Source organism: Pezoporus wallicus, unplaced genomic scaffold (genome assembly GCF_028554395.1).
Source record: "Pezoporus wallicus isolate ANWC-B61680 ecotype Strahan unplaced genomic scaffold, APGP_CSIRO_Pwel_v1 contig_5922, whole genome shotgun sequence".
NCBI lineage: Eukaryota > Metazoa > Chordata > Aves > Psittaciformes > Psittacidae > Pezoporus > Pezoporus wallicus.
The window spans coordinates 2,239,113-2,261,097 of record NW_026637228.1 but is presented as its reverse complement, the minus strand read 5'-3'; the positions used below and the strand labels follow the sequence as shown (position 1 = coordinate 2,261,097).

Below are 21,985 nucleotides of genomic sequence, written 5' to 3'. Positions count from 1 at the left end.
ACCTTATGTTGCATATAGATGAGAGATAGGCTTATATTTGTCAGCCCATGTTAAAGCATAGGCCTCTGGTAATCTATGTAGGCCTATAGCAAGGCTTTGGCAGTCATTTCTCTGTTTTCAGGAGTGATTATACTTGTTTCCCAGAGCTGAGAAAAGATTTTCACCTTCCTGGTCTGTATCCCTGTTTCCGACAGTTGCTCTACCTAGCTGAGTGAGGAGACTAGGTCAAAGCCATGTTCAAGAGATACCCTGTTGCTCTATATCATTGCTGCTATATTTTTTGTCTTGGGAATCACATCAAATGTCATAATTTCCAGGTTTCTCTGCTCTAGGTCAGGATGATAAGAAGCAGAAACACTTGAAAGCAATTCAGGAGTTAATTAGTAGTTTAATTAGTACTACATTATCTCCTAGTCTTTTTAAGGAGTGGGGGAAGAGTTTAATGTTGGTCTCCAAATGAAGGGCACTCTGTCTTTCGCTTTCAATGTAATGTTATTGATGCTTCTGTCTAGGACTATCCGTAGGTGAGGGGAAAAAGTAAAATATTAGTGGTAGAAAGCCTTGTCTGGTATTTAGGGCAGTGGCCTAGAAATCCAGACATGAGGATTCAAACTGATGACCACAGTCAAAGTGTTCCCCTTCCTTGGCCTCACTTCTCCACCTGTAAAATGAAAAATAATGGTATTCCTCTATGTGCCAGAAATGTTATAAATGCACTAAGGTTTGTGAAGCTCTTGCTATTTAGTGATGGGAATGCAAAAATATAGAAGATGTAGTTCCTTGTGAAAAAAGCTTTTTGCTATTAAGGAATTCTCTATGGCATTTATTTTACTGCTAACAATCAGTTTCAGCTGACAGTGGTTTAGTATGAGAGCTTTCAGACATGTCTGCTTTTATTTCATTTTTCTTTTTATTACAAGTGCCATCAAAATTTCCAAGTAAAACCAAGCTGTGCTAGACTTGATGTCAAATCAAGACCTCTAATTTACAAGACTCCTCTGCATTCTTTGCCTTTTGCAGTGATCAAGTTTACAGCGTGTCTGGACATAGATGTGTTAATCCAAAACAACATTACACCTGAAAAAGCTTGACCATCTGTGATCACTTCTTCTTTTGCATGGTACTTAGCAACTAGTAGAAGTAGTAATTTAGGGTTAGTTCTTCTCTACTGCTTTCTCTGCTGTGATTGTAACTTCTTTGATTTGCAGTTTTTACTACTTGGCATTGTTAACAGGGAAATCTCCCATCTCAAGGGAGCGAGAGGCTGGACTCAATGCAGCCCTGCTGAGCTGGCAGAAGAGACCTGCAGCTCCTGGCCACCCCTGCTCATTGAGTACTGGTAGTAAGCTGTCATGGACAGTGCAGAACCAATGCTTTAAAAGCATAATAAAATACTACTATACATCAGCTGTTTTCACTTTGGCAGTGTCTGGGCCCCGAGTGCTTTGGGGGCTGCTATTAACCCTGGCCCTCACTAGCCTGGGTACCACCCTAATCTCATCCCCTCCTGGGGGCTGCCTTCCTGGCCATGCTTGTGGCTAAATCCAGTCATTGTCCCTGGCCCCTGTGGCCTCACTGAAGTCTGAGGGAAGTGGCTGGCTGGAGAGGGAAGGGAAAGCACTGCAGCCTCTGCCCCCATGTTGCCTGGCACAGTTTATGCTCCTGTGAACTGTAATGTCACAGGGCCCTTGCAAATAATGTTCCCAAGGGTTTGCTGATTTCAGGAGGATACATTCCTAGGTGGCAGTGTCTAGATTTTTCTGATTTTAATATATTTCCACATAGTGGGGAGACAGCAGCTAGCAGGCGACAAACAGCTCCTTTGGCCCTGTGCGTCCATGGTGCCAGGAGAGAGGTGTAGCTCCTGCCATGAGGCACCTGAGCTGGGAATGGCACACCACAAGGTGTGAACAGCCTGGCTGTGAGCTGTGGCAGATGCTTAGCAGCCAAGAGTGAGGCCATCTCAGCCCCTTGCTGTGACAGCAATTTGTGGCACATTCACTTTGTAAATCCTTTTGCAAAGAAATATTCTCTACACAGAATACAATTGGAAGCAAGAATGTTTCTGCACCTCCGTGTGATTACACAGCTGCTTCTGTAAACAGGGGCAGCAGAAATCGTTTCTGATGCTTGCAGGGTTTGATAAGTGCTCTGACGGCCTCGCACGTGAAATCTTTGCGATGGGACATTCTCCATCGGGAATCCAGCATCAGTAAAACCGTCAGGGTTCAGTCTGGTACCATGGGGATTGAAAATCTAAATTGTGCAATCAAATAATGGCTTAAAGCAGGAGGAATTGTTTTGAGAGGATTGTTTTGGACTGTCAGCCGGGTTTATTTTTGTTTCATGTTTTCAGATGAGTCTTTGTACTGCAATAGGCACCCAGCATATTGTTTATATGATTAATTGAATAGATCAGAGATCTAAATATGTTAAAATGCTTCTCTAAATAACAGGGAGTCTAGTACTTCCTATGGAATTAAATAAATGTAAGCCTGTCACTTTAAATATATGGAAATCTCTTGACTTTAATGATACAATTGCAAGACTTTCCTACAGCCACCAAGCATGCAACTAATCTGGAGTGAGTCTTTGAAGTGCAAATTGTACATTTCCTACCAAACACTTGAAGTAAAAGATGGGAAACATCAATTCACACTACTGATGAAAAAAGACTCCAGTTTTTCACAAGAAGAAAGGTTTTAAATTTGCAATTTTCATCTATAAGATAAGGTGTTAATGAATTTTATATTTTATCCAGATGGGTATGTAAAAGTCTTCTGAACTTTGTTGCAGAGCATCTACTGTACAACTACTGTAAAGTTGGGTGCAGTCTGTAGTCAGTTGAAGGGGAAAAACATATAATTTACTGAGTTATGAGCTTTTTTTCTAGGTCTTTAATGGATTCTGACATGAGAGCTTTGGCTGGCACTGTGATTGAAATCAGATGAAGTCAGTGTTGGGAGAGGCAGAAAATCTCCTTTGAGTTTAGTCAGTCTAACGCTCTTACCAATTCAGTTTTCTTTAGATAATAAGCCACATTCAATAAATTAAAAAGCATTTCTTGGGAAGGGGTGGAGGGTTCCATATAAATTATCTTGATCCTGTGATCCACGATTGAATGTTCATTTAGCTTCTCTGTAGAAGCAGAAAAACAGGTGTAGAGCAAGAGTTAATTTCCTAAAGACAGATCTATTTTAACAACAAATAAACCCAAACTGTTTAACTACAATATACCAAAGATTTTGTTATAAGGTCTGACTTCTACAGAAATTGAAATACCGCTCTACATTGAGAGTAGCTGAATATTTTGCAACACCCTAATAGGAATCTTAAACTACCCACAGTTAGAGGTTTCCACTTACGTTTAAGTGGAATATCCTGTATTTCAATTTATTTGAGCTGCATGTTGCCTCTTGTCATGTCACTGGATATTCCTGAGAAGAGTCTGGTTCTGTTGTCTTCACACTCATAATGCCTGTGTAATTATGATAAAAATGTCCTAAGTATTTCTATCTGCAGATTAGAGTAAAGTGATCAACTGACTTTTATCTGGATTTATTCCATTTCCTTCTTCAACTCTGTCTCTTAGGTTATGACCTTTGTTTTAGTGCATGAAGTTGTACAGATACAGGAATTATGCATCATGAAGTTGAAGCCTTTGTTAAAGTGCAAGCAGCAATCAGCTTTACAGAACTATTGCCTACAGCTAAGTCCTGAGAACTATTTCATATCTGAAATACATACACCTTAAGTCATAGGTGGCTGCCTACATGTAGCTCTTTGTAACAATGCAATCCATGAAACATTTCAAACATTTTGCTCTGGAAACACTCCTCAAACATGAATTCTAACTCCAATTACTAGGAATTTTTCAAGTACAGACCATTTTCTAAGTGCATAACTGAGTCCAACCTAGATCTCTCTCATCTATGGAATAAATCACTGGCATGAATTTCATGCTTGGCTACAGCAGCATAAATGTAAAGTAGATTCATTGAAGTTAACTGGGTAACTGCAGATTTATGCTGCCATTAGTGTGAAGTGATTTGCTGGAAATGTTTGCCTCATTGCTACAGTTTCTACACCAGTAAAATGTGCAACAGTTATTTGGCATTAGTAGCATTTTAAATTAAATTGCAAAGTGGTAGAACTTGTCCAAATCAGGCATAAACAGTTATTTTAAGTGCTTCTTTCCTGTAGGTAGTCGGAAATCTGGGTTTCCTAAGGAGAATGTAGGTTATGGTGTCAGGCTGCTTCTTTGACCATTTCTTAGAAAGTTAATGTCTCTATGGCCTTAGTACAGTAGCTTCTGTATTTTGTGATAGTAGGTGCTGCAGAAGAGGCGGATATTACTAGCTCAACATCAGGGAAAGAAAGGCTGTGGGGAGGACTTCATTCTTACCAAGTGCCAGAGAAGCCACAAGGGAGAAATATGTTACTGATGCCCCACTTGCAGGAAGACTTTGTCCAGAATTCAGATGTGGTTACTACAAATCAGACAGCTCAAATATGAATCAACATCATACAACACTTGGTTTCATGAGCTTTGTTGCTCCTGTAAATCAGTAACTTGGTAAATAGTAGCTTCTTTGAGTTAATATTATCTTCTTTGTGTAGCTGGAGGAAAACAAGAGCATACAGGAGAGAGTGTGGATCACTGCAAATTGCAAAAGGACTGTTTGGGTAATCCATTCTTGCAAAATTATTCCCCCTGTTCTAATACTACACACAAACAGTAGGTCTCCTAGTTGCCAGCAGCACTGGATTTGGGTGTCTGTTGCAGGATGGGGTAGTGGGGTAAGAATCCCAAGAAACTTCAGCCTTCACCTCTCTTTCAGGCCCATGTTTATGGCAGTGCCCACGTTTATGGCAGGGGCCATTAACAACAGAGTCCGTTGGAAGGAAAGGGCAGTGGAAAAATGCCCCCCAGCATTAATTCAGCAGATTGATAGAGTAGTTTAGTTTATTGCAATCTTACTGGTCTGCAGTGTATATCTGCCCTTGTGGCTACCTTCACTTCTAAAGAAAAACACTTTCAATCTAGCAATTTATTGCCCAACACACTTCTTAAAATGTCACATAAAATTGAATTTTAATAGACACAGTTGGTAATAACCAATGACCTTTTAGGAGATATTGTACCAGTAAGTGGTCACAGACTATCTTGCCTGAAATATCGTCAATGATCCTATTTTTTTCTCCAAATATCTGAATAATTACTCAGGGATTCAACAAAAACTCCATATGCTAGTAGGTGAAACAATAGTCTTCCTTGCCTTGTGACTGTGGTCTCTGAAAAGAAGGTTTTTGCAAACAGAGCAAATGAGTAGAGTAAATTATGAGACCATATACCATATATACAGAGTCATCACATCTAACATACGTTGTGGCTGCACTGAGATTTTTTTAAAGTGAATTTCCCTTACCCCAGCCAGTGGTTTTGTTTGGTTACATTGAGAGGAACTACAGGTTGGCCTGGCTGAACACCTCCCCTGATGTCACAGGTAAGTTAATATAGCTAAAGCTTAAGTCTGCTCTGCTATGATTAGATTGCTCCAAATACCCAAATTAACTAAAGTTACATGGGGTGCAATTACTGTTTGGGTTGTGTTTCAGGCAGACACTGAAAGGAGGATTCAGCTATGGATGTCTGTACCACAAATATCAGCTTATGTGAGTGGAACCAATTGTGTGAATTTAGCAGTGGGTAACTGCCTTTCTCAGGCAAACAATTCCATTAGTTTAAAAACTGTTTACTGAAAAGGTGGCACTAGGATGAGCTTATTTCATAAGCTGCAAAACTACTTTTCATCAAAAGCTTAGTGTCCTGTGTAGCACACTTGACTTATTTGAATGGCGTACTATAACACAACTTGAGAGGGCATTGTTCTCTACATGATGTCCTTCAGTTCTCTAAGCAAGGATCTTGACTGAGCCTGGGGAACAGGTTGCTAGGCAGGCAAGAAAGGAAAAATGAAAATACATAGAATAACTTAGCAGGTTGACCCCAGCCAGCCACCAAGTACCCACACTGCCGCTCACTCACTCTCCCTCTCCTCACAGTGGCATACGGAAATGAGTAAGAGGAAGAAGTGAGAAAACTCATGAGTGAAAATAAATCCAGTTTATTAGGTGAAGGAAAGGGCAGGTAGGGACAAGCAAACAAAAAGTGAAGAAAAAGCAGTCATGTACCACCTCCTGCTGGCAGACTGATGCCCAGACAATCTGTGAGCTATGGCCATCTTGAAAGCCAACTCTCCCCATCTTGTCTCTCCACCCCTTCTTTCTGATATGGGGCATGGAATATCTTTTTGGCCAATTCAGGTCAGCTGTCCCAGCCATGTTCTACCATCCAACTTTTTGCCCATCCCCAGCTTATTCACTGTGGGGAAAAAGGCTTGACTCTGTGGAGCCCCTGCTCAGCAGTAGCCAAAAGAGTGTGTTATCAATGTTGTTATAGTCACAAATCCAAAATACAGCACCACACAGGTTGCTGTCAAGAACGTTAGCTCTGCCCCAACCAGACACAGAACAGCAAGAAAGCATGGTCAGGCTAAAAAGAAAAGATGGGTATCTATGCTGACTTTGTGTTCTTCCTTGAGTAGGAGAAACTCAAGTTATATTTGTCCCTAATTGACTCCTGTGTGAACAAAAAGGTTGAATGTTAGATTCTTAACGTTTTCTAACTCAAAGGTATGAAGCAGACAGAATTTTAATTGTCAAATGATCATGTGAAGATCACTTATTGAAAAGCACCTGCAAGATGCTTTTGGAAAGAGTTTTAATACTTCTCTGAATATCCATGGATATAATTCTTCATGTTCAATAGAAAGCAAAATATCAGCTACAGATGCAAACCATCAAGAAGCATGCCTTATCCTGCCTTTGAGAGTAAAGATTTTCTGTTTTAAAGGGAACAGCCAGGTTTATAACAATATACAAGTCCAGAAAAAGCTGCCCAAAATCTGTTTTACATAGGACATGCAGGTTAGCTATTTAGGATTGTGCAACAAATTCTTCAGTGCAAAACATGGCCAGTATCTTTATTGCTGTTTAGTCATAAAATGTGTTTCTAGTGCTACATCCACTACTTATGACAGTCTAGCACAAATAATTGTGTGATAATTAATGGCTTGCTAAAAAGCTTGTCTTTTTTTTTTTTTTTAACAAAAGCCTATTCAAAGGGAATTTTAAGCAGGCACTTTCACTGCTCAATTGAAAGTGTATTTTGGCAGACACTATTTATCTACCCCGCTACTTGAAATATAATGAACAAAGTTTGATGCACTGCCGTGACAGAATTGGGCAGAAAGTGCAAAACACTAAATGGAAGTATGAAAATGCACTGAACTCAGCAAAATGCATTGAAATACATAGTATTACAAATAAGGTGAGAGTGGAGGGAGGGTTTCCTAAACCAGCAGTAATACATTTGCAGCCAATGGTATACTAGTTTCTCTGCTGAAGACATGATCATGCATTTCAGGAGAGCAATATAAACCTGAATGAGACTGTTTTCTAACCACAGACACTTCTGAATAAGTGGGGTGGGGTGGTGATGGTGTCTAAATACTCAAAATGTTAAACCCTTTTAATTATTTTTAATGAAATTAAAATATTGCTGTAGAGTTGAGGTTATTTAATGAAATAATATTGAAGTTTCAGGACTCTTGCATATCAAGTTATATTTGATATGCAAGGTAACCATGACCTGCCAGTAATGTACTGGTCCTGCAACCCACAGAGTGAATACATTCCTCTTTGTTTAATTACAATGAAGGATAAACACAATTAGCAGGATCAGTTCAGTCTATCTCTTTGCTTACATAGGTATAAACTTCTGGACTTCTGCCTTTTGGGTGAATATTATAAATGAAAGAGTGGGCTAGCAAGTACCTAATAAAATTCAAAAAGGACAAGTGTAAGGTCTTGCACCTGGGAAAATATAATCCAGGATTTCACCACAGGCTGGGGAGTAGCTCTGTGGAAAGAGACTTATGGTCCTGGTAAACAGCAAGCTCAATATGAGTGAACAGTGCGTGTTGTGACAAAGAAAGCCAACAGGATGTGGGGTTACATCACCAGCAGAGATAAAGATGTCATCATCCCATATATGGGAAAGCCTGACATATAAGGAAAGGTTGAGAGAACTGGGTTTGTTCAGCCTTGAGAAAAGGAGGCTTGGGGAAGACCTTTTCACCATGTTGCAGTATTTAGAGAGTGGCTACAAAGAAGATGGGGTTTCCCTATCTGTGGCAGGGGACTTGGAGCTACATGGTCTTTAAGGTCCCTTCCAAACCAAATCATTCTATGATGCATTATATGTTTACAAGGAATCACATGGAAAAGAGGAGGAGTAATGGGCACAAGTACTACCTGGATAGGTTCCAGAGGGACACAAGAAGAAAATTTTTCACAATGAGAACAGTCAGCCGTTGGAATAATCTCCCCAGGTAAGTGGTAGATTCCCCACCATTGGACACTTTTAAGATTTGACTGGAGAGGGTGCTGGGGCATCTAATCTTTTGCCAAGAAAGATTGGACCAGATAACCCTTCAGGGCCCTTCCCACTTGGTATTCTGTGATTGATTCTATGATACTGTGACTGACAACTGGAGAATGTCCTTTGTTTTCTCCATTTTTGTTCAGATCAATTGCTGTTTGTTAAGTGGCAGATTAGCTATTAGGAATTCCATGTTCCATGACAACTCCTGCTATTATTGGGGTTACTTTGTTTGTTTTTAATCCTTAACTTTCAGTGTAACTCGGCAGCTCTGTATTTCACTTTCTCGCTTAATAACACATATTGTTCAGGGCTGTTGTAAGGTTGAAATCCTTAACCTTCATAGAGCATTGTGTTACATCAGTAAAATCATGGAAATTATTTTACATTATTATAATAATGAAAGTAATGGCATCATAGAAGTATCATTATTTGCTGGGACTCAGATTAATTAACATATCCATTCGGCTTTTTGAGTTGAAAATCTGACCAAAATACTTCTTCTTTATTCAACCGTATCAACCCTTCAGAGCTCAGTTTCCTGTTTTAAGGTGTGAATTCCTCATTGTTTGGTAAAATGTGAGAAATTTTAGAGGAGGTGTGGATGGTGGGATGGTTCCTGAGTGTTTGGAAAGAGCTGAGGCAGTCTGTATTTGACCCTCATATATGTATGAAACTGAATTAATTATCACAGTCAGAGGAACTGAAACTGAATATGAAAGTGCTAGACAAGTTGCTTAACAAACATGTCTCTTTGATTCTGCCTTCTTTAACAGCAGAGAGATACCAAGGTGAAAGACAAACTGCTGCTAGGAGTGTAAAATTTAAATTGCACCACTCTTTAAGAAAAGGACAGAAAACTTTAACATGCTATCATATGTCTTCTATAAGAAAGCATAACAGGTTTCTTTTTCCAGTATGCAAATTTCCAGTAGATGCAAATAATAGAAATAATGGTTACTCCCTCCACTGCTGGCTTGATTCTATTTTTTCTTTTAATAATACATTAAAGTGCATAAGCAGTATGGACACTGCCATACCCACTGTAGTAAGCAATGGATACTTGGTGAACTGCAATGAATTTGTACCGCCTCATTCAGTTGCATTTTCAACCGTTGCTTTTACTTTGTTTCTCTTAGTAGATATAGGTTTCAGAGGATGCTTTCCTTGCATGGGCTTCACTCTACATTTTCAAAACTGGGCTGAAGACACGCAGAAAAGAACTCTGTGACTCTGTGTGGAGTACTTGTTGCTAAAGCCCATATCCCCTTAAAACATTTGTAAAACACAAGCGGTGAGAGTTAAAGATCATACTTCAGTCAACCTGAGCTAATATGCTTTTCAAGAGGCAGAAGTTAATAAGTGGTTTGCCTGTCTTTGTAAAATCCTGTTTCTCCACACTAGAATTTTAGTATTACTATAAGCCTTGATAGCATACCTGAAATTGAAAGATTTGTTCCTTACTAGTCATTATCCCAGTACAGCATTTTTAATAATAAACCATTCCTAACTACTGGAATCTATTACCATTCTGTCACTAGTAGCTCTCCTTTTATTGAGCTGTTCCTAGTGTAATGTTGAATGAACAGTGTTTTGAATACAGGCTTTGGGAAGTCTTATTTGTCTCCTGTGTATTTGTGCTACAAAACCAAGCGTTCCTGTCTCCTACTTCTGCTTTGTATTATTTTCTCACTTTCATTAACACACTGTGTCCATCCACACACACCTACCATTGCTGTGATTTATACAGCAAAATAGGAAATCGGGCATGGTTTTGAACATAAATAGCTAAACTACTGTAGCAGCTTTTGTGCAGCTGAGAGTTGCACCAGCCTGTCTGATCTAATTTCAGAGTTCCAGCTGCTCTGAGATCAAGGAGGATGGAGAGTGAAATGGAAACAACAACAGCTACATCAGAAAGTAGGAAACCATTAACTAATTGGAAGAGAGAGGTGTCCATCCTTTGGTCAGAGAGAAACCCTAATTAAAATATATCAAGGGTACAGCTGAGAAGTTGTTGGGAAAAGGAGAATAAAGTCCCTTCTCAAACACTGTGATGTGAAAGGGAAGGTTAGAAAAATTGTCTGAGGCACCACAGAGTTATTTTTGACACTAAGGGAGGCAATACTGTAGGGTTATACAGTGTAGCTGAATAGTAGCTATACATAGTGATATTAGTGTAGGTATAGGCCATTGTTGTAAGACGAAAAGAAGCTGTGAGGGTAGCTTACATAGTGGTTTAAAGACCTGGGGAAATAGTGTTTGTATTTTCCCTGCTCCTTCTGGAAATCTGCTGCTATTTTCATAAGGTTCCCACGAAGATTCCTCTGGCTTTAATCTTTAATCACAAAAGAAGAAGGGAGGATACAGTCTAAAGATACTGTGTTTCTTCTCTTTGCTTGTCCAGAGCTTTCTTGGTAAAAAGTGAATGGAATAAACTCAAGCCTCTCAAAACACTGAGTGGTTTATGAGGTACCATGTGGCTCAAACCTAAGTGGCTGCTGGGTAGGGTTGGGGATACGAGCGACAAAGAGCAGAGGTTGGACATTTGTTGATTCTCCTAATTTTTCACAAACAGTTGTGTTCTGCCCTTTCTCCAGAACAAAATGTGGTTCTGCTTCCTTCAAGGATTAAACAGATAGGTAAAAGAAAAAGGTCATCAAAGAAAGAAAATTCGGGAAGAGGAAGATAGAACTGTCATCCATATAACGTGGATGTGTCCTACAAACTGGAATTTTTGAAAAGGTGCAGATATTGCCAAGTGTGTGATCCCATGGCACTTTCCATGGTACATGCGCTCTCATTTTTCCTTTTGGAGGCTTCCCTGTCTAGTGTAACTTAAACTGGTCAAATTACAGCACATTATAACAGACCCTGGAGTCTACTATGCCAGGCAAGAACTCCTGGAGAGCAGTTTGTTCCAGACTAAAAGTTTCTAGAGGCGCCATCAGTACCTGGGGAATCTCAGTTAGTTGTTTATATCTGTGGCTGTCCAACTCATTTGGACAGAATATAGGTGATGCAGGGACAAAATCTAGCTTGGGACATCCTTGTTCAGGTAGCCTGTCTGGTAGTCCCGTCATACCTACCCTTACAGTGGGCTAATTCACGACCAGATGAGAACACTGCCTTTGTTTGTTAACATGAAGGCATTGGTCAAGACATCAAAGCACAGAAATCAAAGTCATTAAAGTGATTTTTACATACATTTAAGGTCCTTTAATGTGCAGCAGGAGGAAACTTTCAGAAAAGCTGTTGCTTGTATGTGCTTTTCAACATGAATTCATAAGAACACGTAAAAGATGAGTTTAAGAAAGTGGTTGTATTTTGTTTTGTTCTATCTCATTAAATCCCACTGGATAAATCTATTCCCTGGAACTTTGATCTATTCAAAACTTTTTCAGCAACACATGGAATCTTCTCTTCTACTCTAGCTGTATGTCCTATAAAACACAAATGTAACCAAGAACAGGAGCAAACTGATAGAACATCTTATCATAAAATAGTGATCACTTGTTTTTAGGGATCTGTCTTCTGGGCTATGGAATAGGAGGCACTTGCTTGGTCAGATCTAAGGAAAGCAAGTTAACTGGTCTCCTCCTTATTCTAAGTTCTCTAACCCACATATTCATGATTTGTGGTAGAAACTCCCTTTGGAATTTGAAGGAGTTACAAATCTTTGTTTAAAAGGAACAATACTGAATCATCATTTCTAAATCAGAAAGGGATTCAGTAGCTTTCTGGATAGTTATGTCTCAACATGTTTTCAGTGATGCACTTGCACTGATTGGTAAAAATATAATCAAAAAATATGGAGATTATAGCATTTATTACTGTCTTGCTTTAATTTAAAAGAAGGTATGGTTCTAAGTTATGGGCAGTTTGTAGGCAATAAGCTATATTTAATGTAGAAAATCAACTGCTTTCAAAGGTCCACAAAATTCTACTTAAGTGAGACGTAACTTCTCTGCAGCCAGGTTCTTCTTCCTATCAAGGTCATTACAAAGTGTTATGGGATGTTGTTTTGATTTCATGATGACTGGTTCCATTGGTTTTGTCTGCCATACATAAAACATTCACCTTCTGGAGTATATATTTATCTATTCCTATGGTATCTTCTTCAAAGCTTACTATTGATTTATGCTTTTCATCTGTCATTTACAAGTAACTGTTCCAGCCATTGTGATTTTTTTTTAATCTATTCCCCAGATTCCTTTTACTATTGATTTTTTTTCTACTTTTGTGAGCTATTTTCCAGCATTAATCCTTTTTGCAGCTTTTTCTTTTTTTTCAGTATGTATAATAAGAGAACCTGAAGCAGTCACTTGTCTTTCTAATAAAGGACATAACCAATATCTGTGGTGCTATATTTCCAACTCTCCATCTTTCAGAAAGATATTCATGATTTTTGAGTACAGCTATTATAGAACAGTAGCAAAAGGAATTGAGGTTTCTTTGAATGTGCTAGTTTATGCTTTGTTGCCTTGACTTAAAAAAAAAAAGGTATATAAAAATAATTGAAAAGCTAGTTTCACATTTGGGGGGGGGTGGGGGATTTCCACCACACACCCCATTTCTATTCCCTTCCTCTTCTTATTTGCCCTTTGAAATTCTATTTCTACTTCTTTTTAATTCTGGAACAGGCTGGCGGCCTGCAGTACTTGGAAAAATCACGCTTAAAATCTATGCATCGTGTGCCAGCAAAGACAATTGCAACTCTGTAAGGGTCTGACAGAGTTGCAGGGATTTTGGTGGTTTAAAAGCCAACAGAAATATTTCAGAAATGTCTCATAAATTGGTTCTTTATTAAGTTATGTAAGCTGGAACAACAATTATAACATTCAATTTCCAGTAGTGCTCAGCAATGATGAGGTACAGATCACTGTACTCATCTGTGTTGTGAAATGCAACTGGAAGTTTTTCCTCCTCATACACAGCAAACAAAAAGACATATCCTTGAAAGGTAGCTAGCACATAGGTACATGACTTGCCCTGTACCAAAGGAAGAAAATCGACTTACCTACCCTAACAGCAAAACCAAATAACTCTCCATCTCCTATGAATGTGGTTTCACCTATCTGGAAGTTTAAGCAGTACAGATAATACTAGTCCGAAACAAAATGAAAAAATTAGTCCATTTCAACTTTCCTTAGTGAGTTTTCCAATTGTCCTTATGTGTGCGAATCTAGTTCTAGCAACATTGCTGAGGTTTCAAAACTCCCCTTTGAGAATAAAGAGGAGTGGAAAACCAGATTTTGTTGTTGTTGTTTGTAATAAATATTATGTGCCACAATCCCCATTGTTATTTTTGGAGTGATTTAGTTTTCCTAATACATTTCCAGTTGGGTTACCACATACCTAGTGAATAATTGCCTTCACTGAGTGCTTCCTACTGGAGAGCATCAGAAATAACACGGCTTTCTCTATTGCTCTTGTTGTATCTTTATGTTTTCATTTCTCCTTCCACTACTGTAAAAGTGTAATATTTGCCTCAACAACCATCTTATTAGGGATGACCATGTCTTTTCAGTTATGATTTTCCCCACCTGTCCATCTGTTCCTGGCAATGTGTTTTCCCAGCACAACATGACCTCCACAGCTGGGGAAGCCCTGATGTCCTCTCTCTCGCAGCACAGCAGCCACTTGCATTTGCTCCAGCACTGTGCTCTGCTACTCAATCTGCAGTAACCACGCTGGTGACAGTTGTGCCCTGAAGAAGACATAGGAGGGATATTCCTTTAAAAGGAACCAAAAGCTTGCTTTGTTCTTTGCTGCTCAAAGTCTTTTGCATCTGAAGCAGTAGAAGTGTTTGAGGTTTGGTTTGTTGTTTTTTTTTTTGTCCATTTTAAATAAAAATATATCTAATTAGTCATTTAGTCACTGTGTAGATTTAGGGACAGATTACTGGCTGATACAAAAAGCAGCACTGACATTTGATTTTATTTTTAAGGATTTTGCTATTAAAGAGCTGAAGAGGTAAGCAAAAGCTTTCAATTCAGTTGATAGAACACTCATTGTTTTCAGGAAATGGGAGGCAAGAAATAAGTCTTATTTATGAATGCTACTGGTCAAAAGAGATAAAACTAAACATTTGTTATTAGGAAATTCTAAAGAAAATCTTACATACTGACTCATTGTTTGAAGTTATGAACAAAGTGTTGAAAAGCAAGGAAAGACAGGTAGATGCTGTGATATCCCCCTGGAAATAAGATTCCCTCAAGCATCAAAATGCTTTAAATGCTCAACGGTGGGGTTTGATGTGGAAAGTGTTTTTTCATGGGGGGGGGGGGGGGGGGGGGGGGGGAACTCACAGTCTCAACTTCACATTTAACAACCTTGCTTTTGGTATGAAAGGCATTTGACAAGTGAACCCATTACAATAATCAGGAGAGCTACTGTAACAACTGCTGTCAGGGAAAGAGCTTCTGTTCTGTCTCCTCTTTTTCTACATCTTTACTTAACAGCCGAATTCAGTTGAATGGCTCAAGCTGTAACTAAATAATCCTTAAATACTTTGGGTCCTGTGTTTCAACTTCTACACTTTTCTGTCTCTTCTGAAATAAAAGAAAAAATAATTATTTTCAATTCTGATTTTGCATTGTAAGAAGTAGCTACATGAATAAAAAAAAGCCATTACTGCTAAACATAAGCTTACTGCTGTAATGCTAGGATACAGTAAGGAGGAAAATGCCCATCCAAGTGACTACAGCCCATAGTTTAAACTTCCATGGCAATGAAATAAGGGGGCCTACAAGGATGCTGAAGAGGGTCTCTTCATCAGGGACTGTAGTGATAGGACAAGGAGTGATGGGTTTAAACTTAACCAGGAGAAGTTCAGGTTAGATATAAGGATGAAGCTTTTTACTGTGGGGGTGGTGAGGCACTGGAACAGGCTTCCCAGAGAAGTGGTAAATGCTCCATCCCTGGCAGTGTTCAAGGCCAGGTTTAACAGAGCCTTGGATGACCTGGTTTAGTGTGAGGTGTCCCTGCCCATGGCAGGCAGGTTGGAATTAGATGATCTTAAGGTCCTTTCCAACCCTAAGTATTCTATGATTCTATAATTCTATAATGTGTTGCATGTGTATTTGTCAGGCTTATACAAGACAACCAGCATACTAATACAACTATTTTGACAAGAAGAAAAAATTCTCTTACTAAAGTAGTTGGGCTGTTCTAGTAAGTATATAGAGATTCACTTACATATTTCAACTCTGTCCATTTACAGATTATGGGGTTATTCGACTTGTGGTTTTTGGTTAAGCACCGATTCTAAAATTGGTAGTTGTGAGAGTAATTAAGATCATTATCTTACTACTGAACATTTTCAAAACAATGTAACTGAGACCAAAATTTGATTCCTTTATTCTCTGCAGTTTTATTTGTGGTTTTGCTTTCCATTTGGAAGTGGAGCCAAGGTCACAGAATATTTCAATAACCTCCAGTTGATGGCTGCTAAATGTCATTCCCTTGAATACAATTACAACCTTAAAAAATAAAAGTGCATTGTCCATTTACTCTAAATGCATCTTTGATGGATGCTTCTGTACCTTTGTGATAGATTTTCCCCCCTCCCCTCCTCTATAATTCAATTGGAAGAAATCTTACATTGTTGTAATAATCAATGGTGATATAAAATCAATTAGAAATTGGTCTGGCATTATGAAACTGAGATTCCCAGTCAGATTCTAAGTACAAAATAATCAAAGTGCTTAACCTTCTACACTATAAAGGCTTTAAGGGTTAATTTTCACTCAAAAGCGTGACCATGTTTGTAATCAGACAGTACTGTTATTGGTAGTTTAACTGCTTTTTACACAACTCAAATCAAATTATCATTCAAAGTCTTAATTGTTAACCTGAGTAACTGGAAAAAGGTAAATGACCTCTTAGTTCATCCTGATAATCCGATAATTTATTTTGTACTGATGTGACTGATACCACAATGATGGTTTTGCTCTTATTCGTCCCATCAGTTTTCTATCAGACGTGTTGGATGCCCTTGAAAATGGGCACTGCCTTTGGGCAAGTAGAATGTAAATCTGGATTTTAAGTTGATGGTAACTAGGGGGAAAGAAAGGGGTTAATAGATGGACAGAGTCTTGGGTGGCATGGTCTAGTGTGAGGCGTTTCTGCCCATGGCAGTGGGATTGGAATTAGATGATCTTAAGGTCCTTTCCAGTGGTAACTATTCTTTGATTCTATGTGCTTCTAAAATAAAAATGTGAACCATGGCAGTGATGGTAGAGATTTGCATCTATTTCTTTTTAGGTTTAATTAGAGATGGCCTATTCTCCATCCTCCCCTTGTTCTGTTGACACATCACAACCTCATGCTTACTAAAAATTGTTTAATAAATCTCTGATCCTGCTGATATCACTACCAAAATGCCAATTCATTTCAATGTGCCAAATGTTCATACATGAAGTCCAGGTTTTATGAAATACATTAGTTATTGAGAAGAAAGTATATCTTAAGCATATCTTCCTATTTTGACTACTGGAGGTGATTTCCTGCTCTTTATGCTACCTATCAGTAATCTTAAAAAAAATCTGCCCTCTCAAAAAAAAAAAAAAAGAAAAAAAGAAAAAACTCCACAAAAAAATCCCAACAACAACCAAAAAACCCACCCAAACAACCTAAAACAAACCCTCACCCCAAAATGACAACCTGTCTAAAGAGATACACTTTACAGCAGAACTAGGATGACTCTTAGAAGAATGTTCTTGAATAGGCTATATGTGTTTAAAAAGACCACATAGCACATAACTGGTACATAAAGGTGAGCATTTCCTCTTTGCTCTGAACAGTCAGCTGTTGATACCTATCACATTCAGACCCTTATCCTCAGAGACCAATAAATGCTACTGATCCTGAGTGGCTGGGCCACAGTAATAGCAACTATCTAGATTTTATTTCCCTCTCTCTTTGTTTCTTGTATTTCCAGTTGTATTTTATTTTAGCACAATAAAACCCAGTAACTCAGATGACACCAGTTAGAAGACATGAATACCCACATTCCTTTACTGAAACTCATTGTGTCCTACAGTAATTAATAATTTTGAGGCTGGATTTCTATTGGAAACATACAATAAAGTTGGTATTGTTTGGAGCATAATTTTAAGAGGGAATCTGGTAAGTTTGTATGAGTGGACAAATAGCTGCATTACTTTGGTATCATTCTCCCTCATGGTTTTTCTCTTTTATTTTTTCCTGTTTTACTTGCATTCAAATTTTTGCATCTGCTTATATTATCCCAAAACCAGTTCAAAGCCAAGATTTATTTATTCTTGGCTTTCACACCAATCTGTTTAACCATTTATTAAGTGTCTATCACAGCAGTGTCATTCTTATCCTGTACACATATTAGGAATCATTAGCTTTGTCACTGGAGGATAAGCATCGGCATGGAAAAGCTCTGTAATGCATACAAGGTGCAGTCTATTGACATTACATCATATGCCTTGTTACATTACCAAAAAGATTAAGTTATCTGAGTATCAACACTGCATGTACGTATCACATCATTTTTAAATCCAAGCACTTAGAAGCAAAGAAATGAATAATTAAGAACACATAAAGCTTAGGCTGCCCACACAGTAAGTACATTATTCTTACCAAGGCTTTTACCTTCCTAGACTATAAGCTCTTCCATGAGGGGAAATTTTTCCTGTTGCTGTTCCATACTTGCGTACTGTCAAACATAAAAGGACCCTGTCTACCCTATAGCAAATGTGGAGGATACAGCTTGACTTAAAAATAATATGCAGTTTATGTAGTAATTTTAATTCAGATCTAAGATAATCATTATTGAACCCCCAACAATTTCTCAGTATAACTGCTTGGCTGTTGTTTAACTTTGATTTTTGAGTACCTGAGCAAAATTTTTCTCCTGGGGAAACTGCACTGAGACCATAGTTGCCAAGAACTCACGCCATATTAGAGCAATTGTTCCCGCACTGCCAAATGTTAACCAAAAGCATGTTTTTGGTCATCCTGTAAAATGAGCATATCAAACTGGTCACTAAATGAGCCTCCTGACTGACTAGGAATTAGTGGTTAGCACAGGGAAGGATAGAAGCTCTTCTATGCCACAGCAGGGTATGTCATACACTGCTTCGTGCAGTTGGTCCCATTCAGTTCATGACTTCTGCCACTAGCATTTTAGTTTTCTTCTTCCATGCTTCATCTCTCAGACCATCTGTATAGCAAGGTGACTTATGAGTCTGAAGCCATAGCAGCCTGGATTTTGACACAATCATATCCATAGTCATGTACCAGTACTGGATAGGCTCCAAGGTGCTTTCAGTAAAGAGGCCTGTGCCTTCACTGCACAATCTGTGACGAGCCTAATTGGCACACCTGCTTTCACGCTGTTGTTGGGAAAACTCATATGATGTGATTTTAAGCTTGTTACTACTTTGAAAACCTTTTTCTAAGCTTATGTTGCTGCCTACCTCTCAAATCCTGAGATTTACAAGTCTTTTCCCTTTGGTTTTACTCCGTTTTGCAAAATCTTGTAAATGCCAGGCATTATGGTTTTGTCATATGTGTATAAGTGTGTGTATGTATGTCTATATATGTATAATTTCTTGGCTAAAAAGAATCTCAGTAGAAAAAGACTTTTTAGAACATACTTGGTAAGAAATCTTGGGAAGGCTCTGAGGAATTGTGCATATAATAAAAATAATAAAAATGCATATATATAATTACATATATAATAAATATACTCTAAATAAACCTGCTCAGCTGTCCAGTTATCATAATCCCTTTAAGATTAGGTAGAAAGGGGGTGAACTATCACAGTTTACTAGTTATTTAGAAATGTGAGGGTTTTGTTTTTTTTTTTCATAGAATTAACATCCATCCACTCTTCCATACTCCATTTCCACATGGGTTTCCACAGCTGTAACTTGTCATACATGTGTTTAGAAAAGCCATGCACATAAATAGATCATGTAAGTGCCGATGAAGTGAAAAGTCATCACTACTGCTTTTAAGTTTCACCTTACCTACCTCTTCTCTGTCTTGATCATTGATGAACTTTCCCTAAGGCTGCCCTTAGTTTTTTCCAATCTCTAAACTATTTCCAACAACCAGCAAGAAGTGGATTCCCTTTGTTTACTCTTTATATGAACTATTAATAATGAAAATTTCCTTTCTCACTGTAATATATAAATTATTTTTCTTTTCCAAATTAACTTAGCTCTTCTCCTGTCGCAACACTTATTCTACAATGCTGAAAAAACACAACTTGTTTCTTGTCCTGGAATGCTTATTTAATATTTAATGAATTCTGGACACGATACTAAGAATGATTTAGTTTCTGGAAAATTTTGTTTGCTGAGATGTACAAAATTTGAATTCTTCCCCTTTTGCTTGACAGACCCTAAAATGTGAATTCTTATCCCACTTGTTAACACTTATCTCTGGGTAGGTGTTTCTTTTTGACTGCTCCTCACAAAATCATGCTGCTTTGTTTTTGGGTATTATATTGTGAAAGTGTACATTCACAATGACAACTTTCTGAATTTGGAGGACCTCAAATCATATTTCAGTGCATGGGTGAGGTCTATAAAAGCTTCCAGAGGTGATGGCCAAGCTATTGCTTTTTGTGCCACTGAGGCATTTCACTTACACCTAAGCAGTAAGGAGAAAGGAAATAAATGGAGGAAGAAGACCATCCCACAAGTTATGTATGCTCACATCTGGAGTCATGCAAGGGTCTGTGTATGTAGGCTTGATTGTTCCTTAATCTCTCTGTCCCAATGTCCTCAGCTGCAGAAGGGCATTAATAATATTTCTGAGCCAGTGGTCGTGGGTCACTAATCAGTCAGAATACATGCAATAACACATAATTTACGTGTGTTGGTAGGATAGTAGTGATTCTTCAGGCAATCAGGACCTGATGCCTATTTTCAGCTGGTGATGGCTGGCAGAAGCCACTTGGCACCTTCCCATCAGGGATAGACAACACACAGCCTTCAAGGCGTGCTAACAATTTACTATTGGAATAGTTTGCCTATAGGGTGCACAGTCGGTTTTCCGTCACTCAAGAGTATTTCCGTCCAGAAGCGTTGTTTTGCCGAGTGTGTGTGGGTATATGTGCCAGCCGTAGGGCCCCGCTCCTCAGCCCTCGGCGGCGGGGCTCCTCGGTCCCCCTCTGTCCCCGGGCCGTGACAGCCGCCGCTGTCCACGGTGCTGAAGCGCTCCTCCCCGCTTGGGTGCCGCAACTTCCCGACTCCGCCCGGTCGTGCGTCCACTCGGGCACATTTCCCGGGAGCGCGGCCTGTAATTAAACTAACTCCTCCCTTCAGCTGCGCTAATTGCACCGCCGGAGCCCGTCGGAAGGGGTGCCTTCCCCGCGCTTTCCACACTCCCCCTCCCTCTGTTTTTTTTTCTCTCATATTCCCCCCCTCCCTTAACAGCACAAACACGCTCGCTCCGCCTGGACCGTGCGAACTACCGACTGAGGGCTTTGCATCCAGCGAGATCTACGCTCTGCCCTTCCCTGACAAACTTGGGGTACGTCTCCCGGGACCACGTTTCGGGGCTACCGGTGCCCAGGTGAGAGCTGGGGGGAGAGCAGTGGCGGGGCGCCCCCGGAGGGGCTGGCGTTGGGCGGGGCGGAGAGGAGTGGGGGCCCCGGGGTGTCGACGGAGCGGCCGCCTCCTTCCGGGCAGCCTCCCCGGGCACAGTGGTGCCGGCTCCCGCAGCGCCTCTCCGGCGGCGGGGGTTCACCTGACGGAACCTCCCGACGGGGGTAGGTAACTTCCCCAAGTTCTCCCGAGGCTGGAGGTGGGGGAGCGGGGTCTACCTGGGTGGATGTGGGGGTATGGGGTGGAGAGTGGTGTGCGCGGAGCCGCGGTGCACAACGCATCCCGATGCACGTGGTGCTTTTTCCAGTTGGGGTTTTGCTGTGCGTCCGTCAAAATGCTGGTGCCGAAGCTAAAGGAAGAATCGGTGAAGTGCTGTCGTGAAGGGAGGGTGTAGGAGTTCTGCTGTTTTAAACCTCCGCTTTAATGCATAAAAATGCCGGAGTCTTTTTATTTCAAATGATGGATTGCAAAATACAAAACAGTTTATCGCATAAAGGATGTTAGAGTGCAAGTACATAATCTGGAAATCGCTGGCCTCCTTTAATAATTTGGAGCTAGCATAATATATTGGATTTTCTTGATGTGAATAGTAAGAAAAAGTTAGGCAATAAAAATAGTTGTAGTCAGCTTTGGGAGAAGTAATACAAATGCAAATGATTTTGATAGCACGTTACACCAAAGAATGCCCAACATGATAAACTTAAGCTCTGCAATCAGGACAGCAGGAAGCCTTTCTCCTGCAGTTTTCATAACTTTGGATAAGAGGAAATATGTTAATTGCATACATATATGTATAGATAAAGAGAATCATTAATACTTAAGAGGGGTACTTACATAGGACTTTGTTAAAAACTTGGATCAAGAATAGCCGGAGTACCACCTG

At 39.5% G+C, this 21,985-nt stretch overlaps 1 protein-coding gene across 2 annotated transcripts in view; it reads left to right on the top strand.

Annotated features, from left to right (window-relative positions):
• Positions 1-20,917: 20,917 nt before the first annotated feature.
• The window catches only part of ROBO2 (roundabout guidance receptor 2), a 1,076,913-nt gene continuing 1,075,845 nt past the window's right edge, over positions 20,918-21,985 (top strand). Inside the window, exon 1 of one of the 2 annotated variants that reach the window (XM_057404328.1) lies at positions 20,918-21,028. The gene's annotated coding sequence lies outside the window, so the exon portion shown is untranslated. The remainder of the gene's footprint in view (positions 21,029-21,985) is intronic. The other variant, XM_057404327.1, reaches the window with a different exon arrangement.